The sequence below is a fragment of the Culex pipiens genome, chromosome 2 (genome assembly GCF_016801865.2).
Source record: "Culex pipiens pallens isolate TS chromosome 2, TS_CPP_V2, whole genome shotgun sequence".
Taxonomy (NCBI): domain Eukaryota; kingdom Metazoa; phylum Arthropoda; class Insecta; order Diptera; family Culicidae; genus Culex; species Culex pipiens.
The window spans coordinates 72112288-72124630 of record NC_068938.1 but is presented as its reverse complement, the minus strand read 5'-3'; the positions used below and the strand labels follow the sequence as shown (position 1 = coordinate 72124630).

At 37.5% G+C, this 12343-nt stretch overlaps 1 protein-coding gene across 1 annotated transcript in view; it reads left to right on the top strand.

Annotated features, from left to right (window-relative positions):
• Positions 1 to 6305: 6305 nt before the first annotated feature.
• LOC120422401 (uncharacterized) overlaps positions 6306 to 12343 on the top strand; it is a 726749-nt gene continuing 720711 nt past the window's right edge. Inside the window, exon 1 of the mRNA XM_039585822.2 lies at positions 6306 to 6683. The gene's annotated coding sequence lies outside the window, so the exon portion shown is untranslated. The remainder of the gene's footprint in view (positions 6684 to 12343) is intronic.

Genomic DNA, 12343 nt, shown 5'->3' with positions numbered 1-12343 from the left:
GTTGCTAGACCCGATCTCGCCAACGGGGTTCATCTTCAGAACCTGACCAATCTGAGGAATCGGCCTCAGCACCGCAAGCTTTGAACATCTTTGATCCGGAAAACTTATGCTGGGTTTGCCTGGAAAATAACTGTTTTGTAAAATTTAAATCAAGAAAATAATCGTCACAAACCTGTCACGGAAGTCGATTTTCCGACGGATCGTCGATTCACGCCGTTTCAAACCCGCTTCTTCACGCGAGTCGAACGTCCAAACAACGAGGTTTAGCGACTTTTAGTGACGGCATCGACGCCAATGTCCGCCAGCGAGAACCACTTTTTGCACTTTTGCGGAAGATCCGGTTGAAGGAACTGGACTGGAGCAACTGCGAATAAGAAAATCTGACAATACATTTTTTTCCTCAATTTTCGCCATCTTGTTCAGAGAAAAACGTTTATTGCACGCAAACCGAGACGCATACATAAATATTGTGAGCATTGCACATAAGTTTTATGTATAAAAGCATACTGCAAAAATCTATAGTATCGCGCACATACAACTTATATGCAATGCTCACAAAGTGTATTTGCGTAAACAATATTTTTTGTTAGGAAGGAAGCAACTCGGTTATGTGCGATACGCATATATCATCTATGAAGATTGTTACTCAAATTTATATGTGGAGTACATGAGGTTCAATATGACAACTCATAAGTTTTAATAAGCTGATTTGAGATACAGTTATGTGCAGCTGGCATATATAATCAATCATGATTTTAGTTTCCGTGTAGGATTTCAATTTTATTTTTGGAATATTTTCCAACTATTAAGGTTTTTCTCAACATTTATTTTTAACACTGCGGTAGGCCATACAAGGTCCATGCACTACACAGAAATAAAAATCATGGTAATATTACATCTGGGCAGGGGTACATCTTTTATGTCAGAAAAAATGTGTAATTTTACCTCTGAAAATGTGTAATTTTACCACTATTCTGGTGTAATGTCGCTTTTTCAGTCATCATACAAGAGGTAATATTCAACTTTCTAAAATTACACATTCCAAAATTACACAATGTTTTGCTGTGTATCGTTAAAAAAAAATTCAATAGTGCTTTAAAAAATATTTGCGATGAAAATTCTTGTTTGGAATTCCGGGGTGACTTCGATAGTCATAGTTTTTCTTGTTAAAATTAGATTTAATTTCTATGTCAAATTTACAATTTTGCCTTAAATTCGTTAGAACTTGTTTTGTTTATAATATCATCGATTCATATTGCATTTTAAACTGAATTCGAAGCACGAACCAAAGTTTTCACATTTTATTTAAAATTTGTTCTACTGAAATGCCTATAAGAAGTTTTTTAAATATATTTAAAAAAACACACAGTAATTATTATTTACAACTTTATATTACCTTCTCTTAATGAAAATTTGTCCAAAGAATCCGAACATGCATTCCGTTCTCCGATTGTTCATTGAGAAAATCATGACACTTTGAGAATATTGAAATAATTGAAATAATGACAGTTTGGACACAGCCAGAGCGCCTTGCGGGTACTGAAGAAGACCTGCATGTAACTCCGGGTAACGTCCGAGCATTCCGCCTTGATGTGGTAAAAATTTTCGCAGTAAGAACACTGAGCAGGCTCAATGTCTTTGATCTCCTTCGCGCATGTACCGCAGACTCGATCCATTCCGTGCTTTGCGAAGCCTTGCTGTGCGTATAACAGTTACACGTAAACAGGCCGTTCAAGTGCGTCGTAGCTGCTGCACGGGCCACCGCAGCTGCCGAATGGCTAACAATAGTGCTTTAGAAAACACTAGCCGCAGCAAGCAAAAGTAAAATGCGAAAATTGCAATTCTTTTGCAGTAACACAGCAAACTCCAGTGGATTCGACGATTTGGTCAGCTTATTTGGAACTCGCGAAATTTTGAAAGCGTATCGGTATGTAATAATAGTACAAATACAATAATTAGATGACGATAAAATAACTAGACTTGTCAACAACAATTTGTTATTTACAAATATTTAAACTTTTCAATTTTTTTATGAAAACCGGCTTTTATATTTAATAATCTGATCTGATCGGTTTGCTGGAGGAAATTTATTTTGCTGATTTTTTAATTTATTAATAAAAAACAGTTTTCCAATATCTGTTCTTAGCTTATGAATTTTTCTTAAATGTTTAGGGGTCTAAAAACCCGCAACTTTTGTGGCATAGAAAGGTATTGGCTGATTTTTTTTCCGCTGAGGCATGATTTCCGAAAAAAAAGTTTTTGGGAAAAATAGAAATTTTACATTTTGAAAAAACTTCCTGACTTCAGTGTTTAATGACCAAAAAGTCAACATTACGCCCAACGTAAGTCTTGATTTTAAAATTGTCAAAATATTTTTTTCGAAAAGATCATAAAGTTTCACAAATGTTTAATTCATCAAAAATAAAAATTGGACCATTAGTTGCTGAGATATTGGCTTTGAAAAGGGGGACTGTTGGGATGAACTTATAAACTTAAATTTTGTTGTTTCTTTTTCTTTCATTCACTGTTTTTAAGCCAGCAATCTTCAATGTCTCTTAGGCACTTTTTGTAAATTTTCTTAACCCTTGGAAAAAATATTTGCAGGAATAAAAAATCAGGGAAAGCGAAAAACTTGATTTTTTCAGTCAAAATTAAATTTTTAGATGCTTTATCAAAAATTATGTGAAGTACTTTTTGATTTAAAGTTAAACATTAAAACTGAAGTCAAAAAAATGTTCCGATTATTTTTTTTTCAAAGAACACATTTTTTTTACAAACAATTTTTTTTATACATTTTAATGCTTCACAATGGCTTAAAAGTTGTGGTTTTTTGTTCCGGAAAACATTTCAAAAATTATCCGAATAAAAAAAAATAAAAAAGAAATTCGGTTATTTTTTTTCGTGTACCATTTTTTCTGAATGTTCCTCATTAATACCTTAACTTTGCTGAGGACACCCGAATCGATCAGATAATTCCTTCAAAATATTTGAGAATATTTACGTACCATTTTTAAATGACAACTGCCAAAATTGTAAGGAGCCTTGTATGGGTGAACTAATGACACAAAATAAATTCTTTGGTCATTGGGAAGGCCCCACAAATCGGCCGATTTCGTAGAGAATCGCATTGTTGTGCTTTTTGCATTGTGTGTGTGTGTGTGTGTGTGGTCCAATCCAATACCCGCTAACCGGTAGCGAAATTATGGGAAAGTATAATTTGTATCAGACTGTGTATATGTCGAATGCTGATACAGCTTATCTCAGTCCCGGGTATTAGGTGGTGACAGCCCTCGCGCTGCTTCCAACGACCCATTTCAGAATGACAGAGCTCCTTGCGGTCCAATTCCGAGGTCGCTGGGCATTGTTCGGCCCGCCTAAACATAGAAGCAAGCATCTGAAGGAAACTCGATCTATATTTAGACTTCCAATCCCGTCAGGCAAATCAGGGATCAGCGCGTATTTAATATGAGAAGATAACATGTTTCAACACTACGGATCAATTCACTGCAAGAGTGTAAACCTTCTGATGGCCGACTGCTTAGCGTCCCAGACCACCAATCCAAAGGTGTGAGTTCGAATCCCACCTGATTCATTTTAGTTTTTATTCATATTCAAATTCTTGATTCCAAATTTCAAAGGTATCGACCGGGATTTGATCCCTGAACCTTCTGCTTGGGGGAGACAGAAGCCGTAACCATTAAGCCACGGAGCCGGTTGAATGGGATGTGGTTCTCTGTATGGCTTTTTGCTAGATGAGAGCAGAGGACAACAATCATCTCAACGTTTCCACTTTACCCGGGCTAACGACCGGCAGTTCCAGTTCACGATGATTTCCCTTCATATGTTAAAAACCACTTATGATTTTGGCACATATTCCGTTTGTCAGCGTTTCCTGTCATTACTGGCGGGAAAAATCTACGTGGAATCAGCTGAGCAGACCTCATGTGTGACAGGAATGCAGGTTGAGCGACTCCCACGGGCAGCATTGTTGTGCTTTTTGCATTGCTGTGAAAATGTTGAAAAAAGAAAAAAACAATTTCTTCGCATTATTGGCTATAATTATGTTATTCCACTATGATTTCTCAATGATGTCCTGTTAATCCTATCTTACCCATACTGCAAACCGTGGCTCATAAAATGATAATCAATTCTCCGAAAACATTTTAAAAAGCGTTATAGGGGCTGACATAGCTCTATCTGAAATTAAAGCAACGAATTTTGGACTCTATAGTCTGGAGTCTATGAGTCTCTATAGTCAAAAATGTTCGATATAAGTGTACAAAATCCGGCTAAACAAAAAAAATCGTTGATGTACAAGCATAAATGAATTTCCCGAATTCATTAGCTCATGACACCACAAATTTCTGTTGAAAAAAAGGGCAAAACTATTTCAGCGTGCACGCAACAAGAGGGAACGACATTCCAGTTTGTTTTTAAGGTGAATTCCCCCCTCTCTGGGCATGCGCACACAACGTTGTTTAAAAAAGAGGGTGAGAGTGAACTGTCGTTGTCTTTCTTTGTTAAGTTGCAGTAGAGGGGGTGCAACATACACGCTGCAATTTTGCTTTTAACTTGAAGGGTGGAATAATGAATGATATTCATTTACGTGCGGGCTCTTTTGAATGGACGTTATTTGGTTCATGTGGAAATAAATTTGTATCATGATTGAATGCGAAAGTGAGAATTCATTCTGATATGCAAACTGCATGTTCATTGTAGGAATACAATTGAAGCTATAATTTTACAAACGAGGCCATAAAATAATGAACGAAGTTGACTTTATAGTTGTCACCCAATATTGCTAGTACCAACAACTCGTGTCCTAAGACACTTAGAATTGTAGGGTGCCCGCCGCGGGATTCGAACTAGCGACCTCTGGATTGTGAGTCCAATGCTCGGTCCGATTGATCCACACGGGCGGGCCTAAATAAGCTTTATCAAAACTTTACTTTGACAATGAAAAAATATAAGCAACCTCAAAATCTATTCGATACAAGTGATGAAAAGTTGAACTTTTCATCACCTCATTTAAGATTCTCGTATTAAAAAAACAAAACACTTCAGACAGAGTTATGACAGCTGTCAATGTTCTATTCTTTCTTATCTCCCAAGCTTTTCTCCGCTGTTATGATGTTTACAATTTTGATTGAATATCCTTTCTTTTTACTTTTTCTCTCATTCCCAATCATCCGGCTAGAAAATGAACTTACTACACCACATTTTCCCATGCAACAACCACCTGTTGCATTCATTCCCTTACCAGAAGTGGTGGGGAGACCCGTTCTGACTAGTTTCCTTTAACCGTTTCACCCAATGAACTCCTCCCCTTTCATTCAGTTCCAATTCAGCGTGCACGCTCTCTCCTCTCACCTGACCGCAACAGTTACTCTCTCGCTCTCCCTCTCCCGTTCAAGTCTTCCTCGCTAGCTGGAAAATCTGCTCCACTCTCATCGTCCTTTCGGGTTGAAAAGAAAAACTCTTCCCGAGAGAGGATGGGAGCGCAAAATTCGCGTCCGCACGAATCTGGCCCCACCGCCGGGAGTCGGGATTCAGTTTCAATTTGTCACTTGGTCGGGTAAAATACCGGACCGGGGCCGGTATTGTCGTCGGTCGGGCCAAATTTTCGAATGCGTTTTTCCGCGTCGCGTGACGAATTTTCCGAACCCACCACCACCCCTCGTCGCTGCAAGGTGTGTGCGTGAGTGCGAATTTTAGGGAAGAGGGGGTTTTTCCCGAATAGATGAGGTTTGGGGGAGGAAAAACAGCTGATTTCGTAACAGTTACCTGGGGGGACAGCACGGATTTCCGCGCGAAAGGTCGCGGACAGTTTGCAAAACAATAAAAAATCCACTTGTAAGGATTCGAAGGGGATTTGCGTTCGTCCTCCCCTCCCTCCCACAGGATTAGCTTCGTGGATGACGGCGAAAAGCTGCTGAAGTGGGTGGTGGTCAGAGTTATAAAGAAGAAGAAAAGAGACAAGGACGAATAATCGCATCAAATTAAATCTGATTAATTGAAGCAAACTGTTTTGCCGCACCAGTTCAGAAAGTGGGTCGTCGGGGGGATTTTCCCTCGTGGGAACAAACGAAACGAAGATTGCGAAAACAAAATCGAGTGAAAAGTGCAGCCTGAACTGAGAGGGGAAAACTAGTAGTTTTCTACTTTTCCCCAGGAAGGATTAATTAGACTCGTTCTAGCAGCGACTAATCTGAGGAAATAAGAACTTTGCAAAAATCAAAACCTAACCTCAAAAAGTCTACAAAATTGGTGTGACAAAGTCTCGCCAAAAAGAAAGCAATTTTTTTGTGTCAGTGGCGTGAAAAATTATGGTGGTCCTCGTCGTCGTGTGAATAAATTTCGTCGAAGGTTCGACCCTCGGTGGCCGGAAATGAAATTTAAGTGAAACGAGCTCGTTTTATTCCATTCTTCTGTTGTGAAGAAGCAGAAGAAAAATCGTCGCATCTCAAGCCGAAGAAAAGTGGAAAAATCGCCGAAAGGAAATCATCTGATTCACGACAGAGAGAGGAAAAATTAACCGGAAATCCGGCCCTAAAGTGTGTGTGATTTAGTGGAAAATTAAATTTGAGGTCACGCAGTCAGTGTCAGTGTGGCGTTGACGTGAAATTTCTCTCTCTGTGTGAAAAGAAGGAGTGCTGTTGCTGCTGCCGTGGGAGGAAAACAAGGTTAATAAAATTTATTTACATAATTCATTAACGACTAATGCATATTTGATGAGACGAGCCCCCCACCACCGCCCCTGTGTAATATAGACTGATTAAGTTTGCAACTTTCGGCGTTATGTTAGGTTGAGGTTAAACTTTCATGAGGTCAAATTGGCGTGAGGTGAAAGTTGGGCTAAAAATACGACTGTAATTACAGCGAAGCCTTGAGGTTCACATGCTTTTCGTTTCACTGTAAAAAAAACGCTCTTTTATGTAATTCTTGGCATTACTTATAAAAAGAAGTGAAAAAAGTATCCGTGTTCCTTAACGTAACATTGCCATGAATTTTTTAACTGTGCTTATTTCGGGAGAGTTAATTATTAAAATGCAGTCGAGCTTCTGAGAAAGCAAAAAAAAAGTTGACGCGAAAATAAACTGGAAACCAATTTGGCGTGTGCGTTATTGGAAGCCGTCTCTAAGAGGGGCTCTCGATTCAGTTTGGGTTCTGGTGTGCGCTAATTGGGGTTAATTAAAAGGGTACACTTCGCGAGAAGGATGGTTGCTGGTGGTACTAATTGATAGGTGAATGGATGGTGTTGTTTGCATTAATAAAAATTGATGCTCGAATGGCACTGGCATATTTGTTCAATCATTCGAGGTGTAATTTAATCTGGGATGCTGTGGAAAACCATAATTTAGCGAGTTTTTAAAAGTAGATAGTGGGTATAAAATTTTAAACACTCCAATGCTGCCCATAATTGAAAATTCGGCTATTATGCCAAATCAAGTATTCCGAGAAAAACGCGTTTTAGTGTTTGTCACAAAATCTCCGTCAAGGCAATTTCCCATAAGAGTGGCATATTAGCCGTTTGGTTTTTCGCATCGGCAGCCAAGTCTAAACACTATTTCAGTGAAATTCAAGTTCCAGGAGATGTGTTGGAACATCCTCTACCACCTGGTGCTAATATCTCATTTTTGCCAAAAGTGGATATTAGCCGTTTTTTCAACGGTGGGCAGAATGGTACTGGATATTGGTTTAATAGTTGGTATACAAATTGTTTAAAGTTAAATAGAAACACGTATCAATTATGCCTCCATCTTAAATAAACGTTTTAAATTTGAGTGAATAATTAAAGCTGATCAATTATTCAAATTTATAAAAAAATCATTTTTATTCCTATCAATCCTGTATGTTGCTTCATAACGTTAGTAATTTGTAGACAGTTGAAAGTTAGTTTTTTTCCACATGCAATGTGAACTATCAAACTTGACGTGAGTTTTTCTCGCAAACACCAAGTTGATTAACATGTGCCACGATTTCTTTATATCAGCTTGACTATAATGGTTTACATTAGAGGTGGAAACTTTCAAAAAGCAAGATACATTGTGAGTTTTATGTTGTTAAAATCCTAAAATCCTAATTACGGGTTTGATTTAGGGAAATTTTCATAAATCACGTAATGAATGAAATGGATGATTTTTTACTTTCAAAAACATAAATTGATTTATGATAAAAGATATTATTTGCATTCAAATAATTATATTTTGAATAATAACTAATTAATTTATGTTTTGAAAGTATTACGAGACCAAACATATCAAATAAATTTGGGTGTTGCCAAAATCAGGAATATCAGGAATGATTTCATAGTATTTTACCATCGATTACTGGGCTACATTTAGGTCGCTGATATTTCCTTAAGCAATACTTTTTTTTTCATGCCGTTTTTCTAAGCCCAGAAATTCTTCCCGGCGCAAGAAAAGAATTTTAAAATGGAAATGATATCACAAAGTGCATTATGCAACAGAAATTTATACCCATCAGATGATTCCAAATCGTTCTCAGTGATATTTTTCGCCACATCGAATACATATATTTGAAGTCCTGCAAAATACTGAAACTGGAAACTAGTACTTCAATAAATAAAAAAATAATTTACTTGTTATTACTTATTAATTTTAGTTGCATGATGATGGAAACTCTTCCATGTTTACATTCCCCATGTACTGGGGTAGGCCACACAAAGTCCAAGCACTATTTTAGAAAAAAAGTTTATTCAATATTGTAAAAAAATAGTTCCGTTAAAAATTCTTGATTTCAATTCCGGGGTGATTTTAATATTCAGAGTTTTTCTTGTTAAAATCAGATATAAGGTGTTCAAATTTTTTTTACGTCAAATGTAGCAACACTAAGGTTGCTGTTATAGTTTTGAAGAAAAATATCAATGTTTATATTTAGTTAACTATGTTTATAAAAGTTTTAACAAAATGCTTATAAGTTTTAGGTAAAATTGTTAAAAAATCTGAATCTTGCCAAACAATTTGCTAAAACTTGGATTTGTAACACTGCCTACCAGCGATGGAATGATCATCATCAAAAGAAAATCTTTGGACGTTCATCATGAGAAAAAATCCGAAGGGAGCATGGCTCTCCTCTCTCGCGCACGAAAGATCGGTAGGATTCTAAAAAAAATCATCACCTTGATTATTCGGCGGAACATCTTTTTCACTACTGCACTTGCAAGTGTAACGTCACACGTCGAAAAATGACCTGTCACATTTTGTAGATGGGCAATGTGTGTAAACAAAGCATAATAAATAATTTCAATTGGTGCCTACAAGGAAATTCATAAAAAAAATCATCGGCAGATTGATTTTCTTGGAGAATTTTAGGAGCGATTTTCTTTTGCGTGATTCTCTTCCTCTCTCTCTTTCGCGGGTGAAGAAATATCGCAAGCGAAACAGATTTTTTTTACATCCCTGCAGCCTGCAGATTTTATAAAAAACATTTCTTGACTTTTTTTTGATAAGGTCCTATAAACAAATGTAAACATTGAGTGTATCCCGCTTACTCCGATGGACTTTGACATAAGGTGTGAAAGGGATACACTCAATGTTTACATTTGTTTATAGGACCTTATCAAAAAAAAAGTCAAGATTTGTATTTACATTATTTCATTTTCATTGTTTTAATTTTTTTAGTATGCACTTAGATTTTATAACCGAATTCGGTAGTTGAAAAATTGGTAAAGTTTAGATCGGCAAACCATCTGTCAAAATGAACAAAATTTTGCCGAAAATCGGTAAGATTTGACCAAATTTGTTATTTTTCAGTTTATCAAACTGTTCAGCAGTTGAAGAATCGGTAAAATTTTAAGAAATTCGGTAAAAAAATCTAAGTGTGTAGCCATAGTGCGTCAATTCCGGGATATCCCGGGACAGAATTTTTGGAATTAATCCAAATCCTAAATTTCCCGAATCACGATTTTTTTTTAATTTTTGCTCCGGTTTTCCCGGATTAAAAAAAAATATATATACTTTTATATTTCATAGTTATTGTGAAAATGATGATTAAATTAAGAACAATTTAACACTGAAACGCCCAACGCATGTCCAACTTACATGGACGCCCAAGCCTCCGAAAAAAGGTGAAACGGTAACTTCAACTCGCCGGTTCTCGGGCATTACTCAACCACTCGGGACGATTCTTGTTTCCAGTGATTTGTAAGAATGTCTAGATGATGCTAAAATTTTGCAGATCTTGTTTTGAACAAATCTGTAATTTCTGCGACCAAAAACATCGTTCCACCTTTTTTTAAAATAATTGTCTCCGCGGAATTCCTGCTGAATTTTTTTTTACACGCGAAAAAAAAGTTGGAACGATGTTTTTGATCGCATAAATTACAGATTTGATCAAGTTCTGCAAAATTCTAGAATCATCTAGACATCCTAACAAATCACTGGAAAGAAGAATCATCTTGATTGGTTGAGTTATGCTCGAGAACCAGCGAGTTGAAGTTACCGTTCCAACTTTTTTGGAGCCTTGGGCGTTGGAATGTTAAATTATTGACAATCGGCATAATTCCCGGGAGATGGCAAAACTCAAAAGAGACAAATGTTTTAGAACACTTAAAAGCTTGGAATTTGGAAAACTTTGCCTTATTTTTATGGTTCTGTGTCTGTTCTATTCAAAACCAGTCAAAAATGACTGCATATTGTACAGTACCAAGGCTAAAACATCTGTTCCTGTGGATTGATTCACCCCAGATGATATTTATGTAGTACGTAATTAAGAGTCGTTCTTAGCAAACTTCCTGGGTTGTTATACGTTTCTATGCAGTTGTATGTTTACCTTTGATATGGAGACGTCAACTTACTGAAGATTTTTAAATATTTCTAATTTCATGTCAAGCCACTTATTAACGCACTATTCCATTTTAGAAGATCAGGTTCCTTTCAATTGATTCATATTCACAATCGCTTAGTACAATTTTCTAAGCTAAGTGATTGTAGAAAAGCCATTACTCGGATAAACTTTGCAGTCTGAAAATATCATATTTCGTCAACTTTAAACGCTATTTTTTGAAGAATCGCCTATACTTTTCAGAATTTTCTGGACTTTTTTCTGGATTAAAACAAAACAGATAAAGATAACCATTTGAAATGAAACCAGCAATCACTGCCCTTTATCACGATTTCATTATTATTTCAACACGAGAAGAATGAAAACAAAAATCACTGACTGCGTCCAAACAATAAATTCGTTCCACGCCGTGAACCAGCCAGAACACAACATTAGGTATCATCACACACAAATTAGTCCGTCTGACACGTGGCGTCTGTGTGTACGGCTCACGTCACAAGCTCCAAACACCCCCTTAACAGTCGGAGCCGAAGTCGATTATCACCGGAAGCCACGCAGGAAACGCCATTCTCCCCTTTTCCCACCCCTTCCACCCCCTCGGCGGGCAGACATTTTTTCCGGCTAAGCGAGAATCATTCAAGTGCCCTCACGGAATTCCAACCGAATGAGCCTTCGTCAGGATCGCTACAAGTTGGTGAAGGGAAGGATAAAAATGGGGTCCCAGGAAGGGGACGTTGGGAAGCGAATAAAAAACCACACCCCGCAATTACCCTTTAGTACGTAACTTTTTCCTTCCCACCCGCGTGCTCTGCGGTAGCTTGCTATTTTTGGTTTCTCTGTATGTGTGTATGGAAATGTCTGCTGAATGAAGGAAAAACCTCAAAATGTTGGTGGTCGTGTGTGTGTGCGTGAAAAGTGAAAGCTCATCCCCGAGGAAGAGGAATAATATTCAATCGTGCGTAATATGACGCTTTATGAGCTGAGTCCCTTTTTCCTCCATGTTTTCCGTCCCTATTTTTAAACCATGTCAGAGATCAACACGATAAGTCGACTTGCTTATTCACTTGGGCGGGACAGCTCAGACTTGCAATTTTTGAATGAAAATTCGTTAGGGATTTTTGGGCTGGATTTAACACGAACTCTTCTAAAGAAATAATTTTCAAATTCAGTAGAAAAATAAACTTTTGGTGAGGTGATTTTCATCCAGAAACGCGTTCACCACGAGAAAAAAGAAGAAATTTGAAAAGTGAAGTTGGTAAACACACTCGCAACCATACTCACTCAAACACAAGGTAAACCCTTACAATAAGGCAGGTGAAATTATGGGTAATTTGAATAATATTAGCACGATCCGGAGTTTTGCTCGTTTCAATCCACTCACACAAACGAAAGCACAATACACACACATATGGGTCGTCATCGGGGTAACATCCGGTTCATGACCTCCCGGTTCAATGGTTTTCGACTTGTGGAACAACTCACGCACGCACACACTCACACACCCGCTAACATATCCGGTGCCACGCCTGGAAGGTAT